The 12,812-nt window shown below is 34.5% G+C and overlaps 1 pseudogene across 1 annotated transcript in view; it reads right to left on the reverse strand.

The window, feature by feature from the left end:
* LOC143241745 (SCY1-like protein 2) overlaps positions 1 to 12,812 on the reverse strand; it is an 80,069-nt pseudogene that overhangs the window by 52,131 nt on the left and 15,126 nt on the right. The window contains exons 4-7 of the transcript XR_013022265.1: positions 10,679 to 10,825; positions 8,052 to 8,267; positions 6,157 to 6,273; positions 5,076 to 5,201 (exon numbers count right to left, since the gene is read on the reverse strand). The product of XR_013022265.1 is annotated as an SCY1-like protein 2 (transcript). The remainder of the gene's footprint in view (positions 1 to 5,075; positions 5,202 to 6,156; positions 6,274 to 8,051; positions 8,268 to 10,678; positions 10,826 to 12,812) is intronic.

The raw sequence follows: 12,812 nt of genomic DNA on the forward strand, positions 1-12,812 counted from the left end.
CTAGCCGTCCCTAATTTAGTAGTGTAAGATTAGAGGAAGGCAGCTAGTCATCACCACCCAACCTCTTTTATCAAGGAATAGTGGGATCGACCGTCACATTATAACGCTTCCACAGCTGAATTAACGACTGTGACTTTATATTTTGCAAATAATAATAAATCAATAAAAATAAACAAAATTAGAAATATAAAAAATATAAAGAAGTTTCATAAAAGCACCACATTAGGAATTTTCACTGTTCTAGTTTTATCAACAAGTTACATATCACTTCGTTAGGACTGATTATAGGTTATTTCACTTGTATATTTTTTAGTTAGGATTAATTTTTGATTTTTCACTTGTATATATTTTTTAGGTGGGGCTGATTTTAAATTAATTCACTTGTACATATTTAGTTGGGAGTGATTTTCAGGTACTTAGAGTTTATTAGGCTGTATTCGTTAAGGAGGAAGTGTTATATGTCTGACACTGCTCTACAGAGTACGGTTTTCATACTATAGTTTTCTGGGGCTCCATGAAGAAATTTTAAAATGTTAATAATATTTTCTAAAACTATAAAATTGAATCAGAATACAATGTACAAAAAGGTAAAATGTATCTTTAATATAACAGGTTTATCGCGTATTAGGCCTTTTAAAATCTTTTCTGCCTAACGCCTGACGATTCTATTCAGCTTAGAGGAAGTTCTCGCGGTGAAAGTGTTAGTTCAATCTCGGTTAATTCGACAGTGGCGCCACTGGTTGCTAGTAGATATGGCACCATCTGAAGATCGCATGTGTGATTGGAGATGCAAGATAGCCTAGCAATCTTCGTATGAAACATCGGTCAGCCCTGAGTAGTGATGCCGACTGTCTTTTAAAAACCAGATCTGGATTAGCGGCTAAATCTCGAACAAAACGAAGCATGACGTCACAACTGAAACTTGTCCATATTTGAAACATTGTGATGTAATTAGATGCAGTGTCCATTGTTTGAATTTCAAGGTATATTTATATAAAGTATAATTATACTTATGTTTATAATTGGTAATTTTTACGTTAGATTAGATTTGTTGTAGTTTAATTAGACAAACTTGGCACCAATGTGCTCTATGACGTTTGTTTACTTTTGTTTCCTTTGCTCTAGATTTAGACGCACATCAGAACTGGCTTAATATTTTGTTATTAGGTTTAAAGATTTCTGTTAAAAACAATAAAAAATGTAAAAATAATAGGTTTTCCTTTCTTTTATAAAACTATATTATTCTAGTGACTTAGTCTTTTATCCATAAATCTTTATCTCTGACTTCGTTATGACATCACTGATCTTAGGTCAGAAGGTCATTGTGTGATGATAAAACTCAAGTGCTTGAACGAGTTTTCATTAAGAAGCTATTTTATGTCCGTGAAAATACTTCTGAAGTGCCAAAGATATAACAGTACGTTTGTAGACAAATTAATAATTAGTTGTCACCTTTATAATGGACAAGTTGCTGAAGATCAGTAATAAATATGATACGTGTAAATATCTTCCTAAGCCTAGTAGGCCTAGTACTAATTTATCGGCGTTATTTTCGTGTGCAGCACTTCAACGCAGAATGATACAAGAAGTAGTGAAACAAGAAATAAAATGAAGTTTTATTTAATATGGTTTTACATGGACAGGTAATGAAGATGGACCTAGTGGGTTGAATGTGGAACAGTGGTGAGTAACAGTAGTAACAGCTAATTGTTAGCCTATTGTTGTCGTCAAGTTAACCCTAACTGTGTACTAGTCGGCTGGAGAGAAGGTAGCAGCTGACAGCTAGTTCTTAGCCTATTGTTATCGTCAAGTTATCAAAATTCCGAATATTTCAAAAGAAAGTGTTTGTAATTACATGCAAGGAAGCCTACATTTCGTTCGTTTGTCCGTCAGGACAACAAAGATGTTCTTATTGCTTCATATCGTGTTATTTACCGTATTGCAAAAGCACGTGAAGTTCATACAATAGCAGGAGATTTGATAAAACCATGCGCAAAAGATTTGGTACAGTGCACGATTGATGTGAAATTTTAAAAACATTAGCTCTGTACCCATTTCTGACAATTCGGTTTCTCAAAGAATCGATGATATGTCAACAAATTGCTTAACGGAGTTAATACGGCGAGTGAAAACGAGTCCAACTTTTTCGCTTCAGATGGATGAATCAACAGATATCGCAGGTTATGCGATGTTGTTTGTTTTTGTTCGATGTACTCACGAAGCTAGTTTTGAAAAAGTCATGCTTATTTGCAAACCTTGCCTACTCAAACAACAGGCGAAGAAATATTTAAACTGATGGATTTATTTATGAAGAATATGAGACCTAATGGCAGCGCTGCTCAAGTATTTGCACTGATGGGGCTGCAGCTATGATTGGAAAATTTTCAGGCGCAGTGGCACGTATAAAAAAAATAAAACCCTGACATCGAGAGTATCCACTGCTGTCTTCATAGTCATGCACTCGCAATGAAACGAATCCCAGAAGACTTAATAGAGGTATTGAGTGATGTCATAAAAATAATGAATTTTTTTAAAATCAAGACCACTCAATGCGAGGATCTTCAGTTTACTCTGTGAGGATATGGGAAGTTTGTATAAACATTTGCTGCTTCATACTGAAGTCAGATAGCTTTCTCGGTTTTACGAACTGCGTAAGAACATAGGTTTCTTTTTATCTGAATGCCATTTTGAACTTACGTACAAATTAAGGGACAAATGCTGGATACAGAAAGTGGCTCACCTTTCGGACTATTTGCCTGTCTAAATGAAATAAATGCTACAATGCAGGATAAAATACTTCAAAGCTCAGAGTAAAATGGAAGCGCTTTAATGTAAGCTAAAGTTTTGTATGAATGTGTACACACTAAGAACAAAATTTATGTAAAAAGAAATTACACAAGTTTGGATTCAAATTGCGATGGAATATCCTGAAATATATAACAGAACGTTGAAAATGTTGATGCGTTTTCCAAGAACGTAACTTTGTGAGCAATCATTTTCACTGTATACAGCTATAAAGATCAATTTTACAAAGAGGCTAAATACTGAAGATTATTCGCGTTTATAGGTAATAACCATAACTCAAAATATTGAATTACTTTGTGAACAAAAGCAAGCCACGGGTAAATAATTAAGTACACTGCATTTTACTCATCTAAATTTGTTTAGCAGAAATTACTAAACGAGTAAGTAGAAGTAAAACCTTTACTTTAAATACTGATGTTTTTATATTATAACAGCTTGAAGTAAACTTTATCTGGTGATAGTGATCGATTGTTTCTATTTTTAGTGTATTTTTTATTTTCTCACTCTGATGTGAAACCCATAGTTTAAAAAAGTTTTGGAACCCTGCTATAGAAAGCTATATTAACCTTCGTAGCCACAGATCATTAAATACATTACAGGTTAAGTTAACCCTAACTGTGTACTAGTCGGCTGGAGAGAAGGTAGCAGCTGACAGCTAATTCCTAGCCTATTGTTATCGTCAATTTAACACTAACTCTGTACTAGTCGGCTGGAGACAAGATAGCAGCTAACAGCTAATTGTTAGCCTATTGTTGTCGTCAAGTTAACCCAAACTGTGTACTAGTCGGCTGGAGAGCAGGTAGCAGCTGACAGCTAACTTTTAGCCTATTGTTATCGTGAAGTTAATCCTAACTGTGTACTAGTCGGCTTGAGAGAAGGTAGCAGCTAACAGCTAATTCTTATCCTATTGTTATCGTTAAGTTAAACCTAACTGTGTACTAGTCGCTTGGAGAGAAGGTAGGAGCTGACAGCTAATTCTTAGCCTATTGTTATCGTTAAGTTAACCCTAACTGTGTACTAGTCGCCTGGAGAGAAGGTAGCAGCTGACAGATAATTCTTAGCCTATTGTTATCGTCAAGTTAACACTAACTCTGTACTAGTCGGCTGGAGAAAAGATAGCAGCTAACAGCTAATTTTTAGCCTATTGTTGTCGTCAAGTTAACCCTAACTGTATACTAGTCGCCTGGAGAGAAGGTAGCAGCTGACAGCTAATTCTTAGCCTATTGTTATCGTTAAGTTAACCCAAACTGTGTACTAGTCGGCTGGAGAGCAGGTAGCAGCTGACAGCTAATTCTTAGCCTATTGTTGTTTTCAAGTTAACCCTAGCTGTGTACTCGTCGGCTGAGAGAAGGTAGCAGCTGACAGCTAATTGTTAGCCTATTGTTATCGTCAAGTTAACCCTAACTGTGTACTAGTCGGCTGGAGAGAAGGTAGCAGCTGACAGCTAATTGTCAGCCTATTGTTATCGTCAAGTTAACCCTAACTGTGTACTAGTCGGCTTGAGAGAAGGTAGCAGCTGACAGCTAATTCTTAGCCTATTGTTATCGTCAAGTTAACCCTAACTGTGTACTAGTCGGCTGGAGAGAAGGTAGCAGCTGACAGCTAATTGTCAGCCTATTGTTATCGTCAAGTTAACCCTAACTGTGTACTAGTCGGCTGGAGAGAAGGTAGCAGCTGACAGCTAATTGTCAGCCTATTGTTATCGTCAAGTTAACCCTAACTGTGTACTAGTCGGCTTGAGAGAAGGTAGCAGCTGACAACTAATTCTTAGCCTATTGTTATCATCCCTTTTTCATTCCGTACTGATCGTAGAAGAATACGGGGTTCATTCCGTACTGATCGTACAAGAATACGGGCAAGATTATGTAGCAACAGGACGGTAACCATGGATCCTCAATCAAGAATGAAAATTACATCTAGGGTATTTATATTAAAGTGATATTTATATCTTTTTATAACAGATTATATCTAAACCTGCGTTTTGAACAGTGAGACATCAAGCCATGAAACTGGTAAGAAAATGAACAAAGGAAAGTTAAGAACAACAGGAAGTTTAACAATAGTTTCATTTGTATCCAAGTTGGAAACTCGTACGTGTTTTGGTTTTATATATGTATCGATTTTCAGGCAGGTGGGCTACTTACTTGTTTATGTTAAGCACAAGAGATAATCTTTACCTCACTGTAGAGGACAGATGGAGTACACGAAATGTTTACTACGTTTGCACAATATAATTAGCTATAACACTGTGTGAGCGTAGTAAATCTTACCCTCGGTATGTTAGGAAGCGCCCCCTTGAGACTGTGATAGAAATGAGACTTGTGCGTGGTGTCCTTCATATGAATGGCGTCCAGATATTGAAGAACATAAACTGAAGGGTCCATAAAGTATTTTATCTGAAAAGAAAATCGTTTTTATATAAGATTTTAAGTTTACAGCTCTCCAACCCCAAAACACAAACTAGAAAGTTTTTAAATATGTTCCCCTCTAGTTAGTTTTTAAATAAGTTCCCCTCTAGTCGACGTGGTGTGTCGTTTTTCCTTTGCAAGACATTGAACTTCAAAATTAATGTAGAGAGCACAAATATTAGCGTCCTCTCATCAAGTGTCAATACTGATATTAAACATCTTAGGCCTAACATGGCTCCATGTAGTTCTTTTGGCTTTTTGGCAAATTTCCAATGAGACATGTACAATATGTTTGCCCTTAAGTAATTTGTTACAATATATATGTTGTATTCAAACAGATGTTTTTGAAAGTATATTTAGATAAACATAGATTTTTAATACAATTATTATAACAATCAATCAGGCCTTTAACAAACTCCATCTTTCTAGAGTGTCACCAGATAACAGTGTCACCACTGTCTACATTTCTTTACTTATTCTCTTTAACTCATTGCCTAATTCGCGTATGAATACATCGTTACAAATTAAAGACTTATTTCTTGTTGCAGTAATTTTATAACAGTGATCTCAGCGTCCTCTAGTAATAGATTAAATAACTCTTGATAGATGTGATAAGAAGAATCGAAACTTCTTAGCTTTTGCAGTAAACTCAAAAGAGTTTGTTCTTTTCTCTATTTTGGAAACCAGTTTTAAAGAAATTGCATAAAAATATTTTTCATAATGAAGTGAAAGTAAAGTTAAATGAGTGACTTTAAGCCTGACAAACGATACTAGAACTGTTTATAACAAGTTAATATTTCATTCTCTTCGTTAATCTAATGGCTTCCATCCTAGATAATACAATATGCTCATTTTTTTATAGTATTTAGAGCGACGTCTATTAGATGGAGGGCGAAATAAATAAGTTGGACGAAACAGTGACCAAAACAAAAGTAAGAAGTACCATGGTAAAGTCCTGAGAACTGGCACGTTGTGTGGGGTCAATATTAAGTACACTTTGGACAGGTTCCTGTAGATGGTGTGGTATTCTATCCAGTAGTTCGGTCAAGTTCTGTTCTAGCTGGGGAAAATAAAACTTCCTAAGACTTTTGTGAAGTAAAACGGTCACCATAGTGAATATAGACACTCGATTAAAGAAGTGAAACGGTCAACATAGTGAATATAAACAATGAGTGTTACCACAGTGAACATAAACAATGAATTTTGATTCTATGTGACACAACGATGCATACATTAGATTCATACATCTAACTGAGAAAGATATAGACCCCGATTTTAGTACTTACATTTTTGTTTAATATCCAGTTAACTAACTACACACAAACTGTAAGGTCCGTATTAATCTAGGAAATAATTTGAACTAATAAACATAATATATTATATCAACAACAAGTCTTTAGGATTAACAAGACGTGCAACATATTCAAGAATTAAAGTGATCTAATTAACATAATATATTATATCAACAACAAGTCTTTAGGATTAATAAGACGTGCAACATATTCAAAAATTAAGGTGATCTAATTAACATAATATATTATATCAACAACAAGTCTTTAGGATTAATAAGACGTGCAACATATTCAAGAATTAAGGCGATCTAATTAATATAATATATTATATCCAACAACAAGTCTTTAGGATTAATAAGACGTGCACCAGTATTCAATAATTAAGGTGAGCTAATTAACATAATATATTATATCCAACAACAAGTCTTTAGGATTAATAAGACGTGCAACATATTCAAAAATTAAGGCGAGCTAATTAACATAATATATTATATCCAGCAACAAGTCTTTAGGATTAATAAGACGTGCACCAGTATTCAATAATTAAGGCGAGCTAATTAACATAATATATTATATCCAACAATAAGTCTTTAGGATTAATAAGACGTGCAACATATTCAAGAATTAAGGTGATCTAATTAACATAATATATTATATCCAACAACAAGTCTTTAGGATTAATAAGACGTGCAACATATTCAATATTAAGGTGAACTAATCAACATAATATATTAAACTGAACAGTAAATCTCTAGAATTAATAAAACGTGCCATAACATTCCAGAAATAATTTGAGGTATTTAACATAATAAATCACATCCAGTAACGATCCTTTATCAGTAAGGGGTTAGACAGTATTAACAAAAAATAAGCGAATTTACACAGTAAGTTATATCCATATTTATGTGAGTTTTTTAGTTTTCTTTAACATTTATTTTTTAATTTTAAAAGAAATATTAATGAGCTGATCAAACGACGTGGCGTCTATAGAGGAAGAGAAATAATAGTTTGATTATGTGTAATCATAAGTAATAAATAAACATGGGATAATACGTTTCACTATCTCAATCTTGAAGAAACCATATAGATTCTCTTAGAAAGTAAGTAAAATAGAAACAAAATAGAGAAACATATGTAAGACTGATATAATCAGGTTTAATACAAACATATCGTAAAAACTAACCGATTCAAATTTTCTGGAAGTACATATATATATATATATATATACACGATTTTTTTTATTTATTTAGTTCTATAGATTTTTGGCTGGAGAATCTCGACTGTTTGTTATTTAAATCAGGTCAACAGGAACACGAAAATAGCATAAAGCACGCGTGCACATCAAAAAATAAAAATATACAAATTATTTCTGAACCTCAACCTATTTGGAAGAATGTGATTTAGGCCTAGTCTAATAGTTGACACGTAAAAGAACGTCGTTTTAGTCAAACAGTCTTAACTAACGATAATATAATATTTGTATGCTCTTGTTTGATTCGTCTGGGTACAAGAGTATGTGTAAAGTAAGACTCGTAATTGGTTCTACCAAGTCTAGCTGCTTGCTGTAAGTAGTGGTACTCAGGTTGGCTTCAATAAGCGATCGTCCATTATTAAAGACAGAACATATCAGTAACCCAAAGGAGAACATGTCGCTGTACGGCGAACACATTGATGAAAACTGGATTTCCGGGGCAGTGAAGTCTAGGTCCGGTTGTCCCATTTTTGGTAACTTAGACGTGAAAGGTTGGCAAGGCACAGCAGTCTGTAAGAAATAAGCAATGAATACAATTTGTTTTATCGAAATCAAAACCTAAATTAAAATATTTAAAAAATACAGTTTTAGGAAAAACACTATCGCCAGCTTAAAAGTTGGACTTATCACGTATAAAAATAATTGATTATTAGAATTGCAAATATATTTGAATTAAGATCAAATACGATATGGCGATCCTAGAGCCATCTATCGAGCGCTGTAATAGAGACAATTCAAAGTTTAAAATTAATAAGGAACATCAACTATCATTCGATCATATTTAAGACAAAAATAAACTGACAAAGTGTAAGCAGAAAATAAATAATTTATTAATGTTAGGGTTAAGAAAATACGAAGCTCAAAGGTTAGGGTGGAAGGTAAGAAATCAGACAATAATCACACCTAGAAAACTATTAAGTATTCTATGTATCGTTAGAATGGTTATAATTTAAGAACAAGTTTTAAGAATTTATTATATGGTTTATATGTATACGAAAGGTTTTATATATATTACCAGATGTGAGACAAACTACTGAGAAAATCTGAAATCTTCCTAAAAAACCACTGACATAGTGGACGTTACAAACACGAAGTGCATTAGAAAGACGGGGTCTTCTATAAATTACACTACTATATAACGTATATTGTTATACACAAACGTTAAAGAGGCTGTCTTCTACAAACCTATTATATCATAGAATGTTTTCGCAGTTTAAGGATATTAAACGAATAAATATCTTAATAGGTAAAGTAAGGTCCAGTTTAATCTGCACTTTAATCTGTTGTTACACGCTCTCTAGTGTACTTTATGAATTCCATCCCAGATTGTCCATGTGTAAGATTGGTAATAAACGAACTACTAATTGGTTGGATTGAGTTGATTGACTGTCGTAATTATTTCACATTTCAGAACTGAATACAGCAAAATAACTCTTTTTGTAGAACAGTATGGCACCACGTGGTGATATTAAGCAAGACTTTTTTTGATGTCGTTACATAAGACCTGGATTCATATTTCATTCTATTACAACATGTGATTTTAAAGGGTGAAACCAGATGAGGGGTGCTAAGGCCACAATATTTCTTTTACAATATTCGAAAATGGATCTGCTCTACATGCAATCATCTGACCATGATGGATCTGCTCTACGTGTTATCATCTGACCATGATGGATCTGATCTAAGGGTTATCATCTGACCATGATGAATCTGCTCTATGGGTTACCATCTGATCATGATAGATCTGCCCTAAGGGTTATCATCTGATCATGATGGATCTGCTCTAAGGGTTACCATCTGATCATGATAGATCTGCCCTAAGGGTTATCATCTGATCATGGTGGATCTGCTTTAAGGGTTACCATCTGATCATGATAGATCTGCCCTAAGGGTCATCATCGGATAATGGTGGATCTGTTTTAAGAGTTATCATCTGATCATGGTGGATCTGCTCTACAGGTTATCAACTGATTCTGAAACAGAAAAACATGGACGAAACTTATCGGAACATTATAAATAAACCTGTTCTGTGTTCATGACACTTTAGTTTAAACAGATCAACGGAAACTTCACATACAAACAGCGATATTTAATGTTTCCAGTGTTCCTGGGGTCAGCTAGTAATCCGGTTTCATCAGTTAACATGTAGACGATTCGGTTATGATTCTATTCCGTCTGAAACCAAATGAAATATACAAGGTATTCTCTCATATCACTCTCAAACTTTCAGTACCTATATTGTCGCCTTGGGCCTAATTACAGAGATAATTAGCTGCTGCAGCCACAAATAGCTCAGTAACAGAACATAATAACAGGACACTTTACAAGACAGCGCTCTTAAAGAAAGTGCTCATTGTTTTTCGTCAGAACTGACGTATCGCAGCTACTTGACCAACAAACGTGAAGAGATCATTAGGTGTACAGTTCCCATGATACTTTAGTTACGCCCAGATCTTCGGAAGGCCTTTATCGCTTTCAGATATATATAGTACCAGGATTACTTCTTATAGTAACTTCAGAGGTATGTGTTACACGTATCTCTAGCAATATCCTTCACAATTAAATGTTACACGTATCTCTAGTTATTTCTCTCGTAATCAAATAACAGAACCTACTGTTAGTTATGATAAAATAAACTACAATACGTCTTATTGACAATCTAAATTGTACTTTTAAACTCTGAGCTAGGATGTGAGAAATGTTTTCAACCAAAGAAACGTAGTGTGACAAATTTAGATGAAGTTTTCTTTTCCAATTAAACACAAACATATCTAACAGTTTCAAACTCTGGAAACAGCAGTATAATACACTAAGTTAGATAAATCTTGAGGGTAAAGAAACACATTAAACCTGAATGTAACTACTACGTCATCAACAAAATCAACTCACGTGACCTAGTTCTATTGAAACTGAAAACTCACCATAGGATCTGTTTCATTGCATCTCTCGGTGAACTCGAGACCTGCCAGTTTCCAGGTTCCTCGTTTATTTATTATTACTGACTGCGGGCAAACATTTCTATGGATAAGTTTACAGGAATAGTGGAGGAAAGACAGTCCTTCGGCGAGCTAATAATGAGAAGTAATGGTAAATATATAGTTTGTGCTCGTTTTCATTGAGGTTTTACGAATGTATCATGGGCACGAGTGTTTTGTATGACCCGTTTGTTGTTGTTCATCCTCTGACGTCGACATTTTCTGTGGTCCACACACTTAACGACAATTCAAACCACAACACACAATCTATTTTACTACTGGAAGAACACTGAAGACAAAATTGAATAGAATGAGTCAGGGGGACAAATATACATCTTAATAGTATTTGGACGTTAAAGGAAAAGTGAAGAAAACTGAAGGAGTTGTTGTTCCGTTGGCTCTGATGAGACCTAAATGCCACAACGTTGGCTGAAATAAAATATTTATTATATCAATATTCGGAGAGTAAAGTGCTTATAAGTACTGACGAAGCATTAACATGATATCAGAAGAAGAGGAGGTAAACTTCCTTACAAGAAAACTCTTAACACGTTTGTGTAAAGTTTAGGAAACGGTTCAGGAAGTAGTCTGTTTTACTTCCTCTATATCCGGAAGTGTTTTAATGTGCACTTGACAGATTTATTGGTTTTATAAAAATAAGTCACATCATGTAATAAACAGATAAAGAACAAATATTTATTGTTTCCTTGTAAAAACGGCTCGTTTGGGTTGAAAACATTTTTTACGTAGAGGAGCGAACAACGTTTCGACCTTCTTCGGTCATCGTCAGGTTCACAAAGAAAGGAAGAGGTAACTGACCGGAAGTGGGTTTTGTCGACATCACTGATGATTGTTTCCTTGCTTCAGTGGAAAGCTACACAATCGGCTCTCTATGCTTAACTCACAACAGTGAGTCGAACCCTGAATTTTAACCTTGTACGTCAGATTGTTTTGTTGGTTTGAATTTCGCGCAAAGTTACACGAGGGCTATTTGCGCTAGCCGTCCCTAATTTAGCAGTGCACAACTAGAGGGAAGGCAGCTAGCCATCACCACCCACCGACAATTCTTGGACTACTCTTTTACCAACAAATAGTAGGATTTACCGTCACATTATAACGCCCCACGACTGACAGGGCGAGCATGTTTGGTGTGACGGAGATTCAAACCCGCAACCCTCAGGTTAAGCTGACCATGTCGGCCCGTTTGTACGTCAGAAAGCTTACTGCTGACTCACAAAGGGGCGGAATGCGGTTTGAAGCTCTTCCTATGAATTAATATTGATAACATACTAATTATAATTACTGTATTGTTTATACACTTAGGCCTTAGTTCTCATGTTTAGTTTTGTTGTCAGTTTGTCTTATATTGTCAGATTTCATGACGTTCAGGATAATTATACTGATCCAACTTAGTTTTTAACTTTAGTTTTGAGGAAATATTCAGAATATTCACGGAACAGAAGTCATTCCGGCAAAAAATAAAAAACAATAAAAAACTCAACAAGTATTTCTGCTGATCCGATTAGACAAGTAGGAAAAGAATTATAAACAAAGGTAAAAATAAAAGAACCCCTACTTGTACAACAACTAAAACTAATATAAAGAAACACCGTTGTATCTATAGTAATTAATAACTTAACATCTAATCTCTTTTAGCTGTTTGACAAATGTGAATAAATATTTCTAGTCAGCTCCTCTAAGAAAGTTTAGAACACGCACAGGATGCACATAAATACGTTGAATGACATACACAACCTTGTACAAAGATATATGGAACTATCTGCTTTAGAAGACTTTGAACACAGCTTTTCGACCCCACCATTACACTTGAATTATCATTTGCATAGCCTATCAGGTTTTTAAATGGGATTCCATGTTTTTCAAAATAATATACCATAGAATTGTAAATGCCTTGGGCAGAACAGCAATTGATTTCCAAATGAGTTATAAACTTGTCAACTGTTTTTTTGAATAATGGCTGTCATAAAATCTAGCTATTATAACAAGTTGTTTTTTTTGTGTGGATACATCTGTACTTTTATCAATAATTAATGAAAATTTAATATTCTTTAATTGTGAT

The sequence above is a fragment of the Tachypleus tridentatus genome, unplaced genomic scaffold, assembly GCF_004210375.1.
Source record: "Tachypleus tridentatus isolate NWPU-2018 unplaced genomic scaffold, ASM421037v1 Hic_cluster_1, whole genome shotgun sequence".
Lineage (NCBI taxonomy): Eukaryota > Metazoa > Arthropoda > Merostomata > Xiphosura > Limulidae > Tachypleus > Tachypleus tridentatus.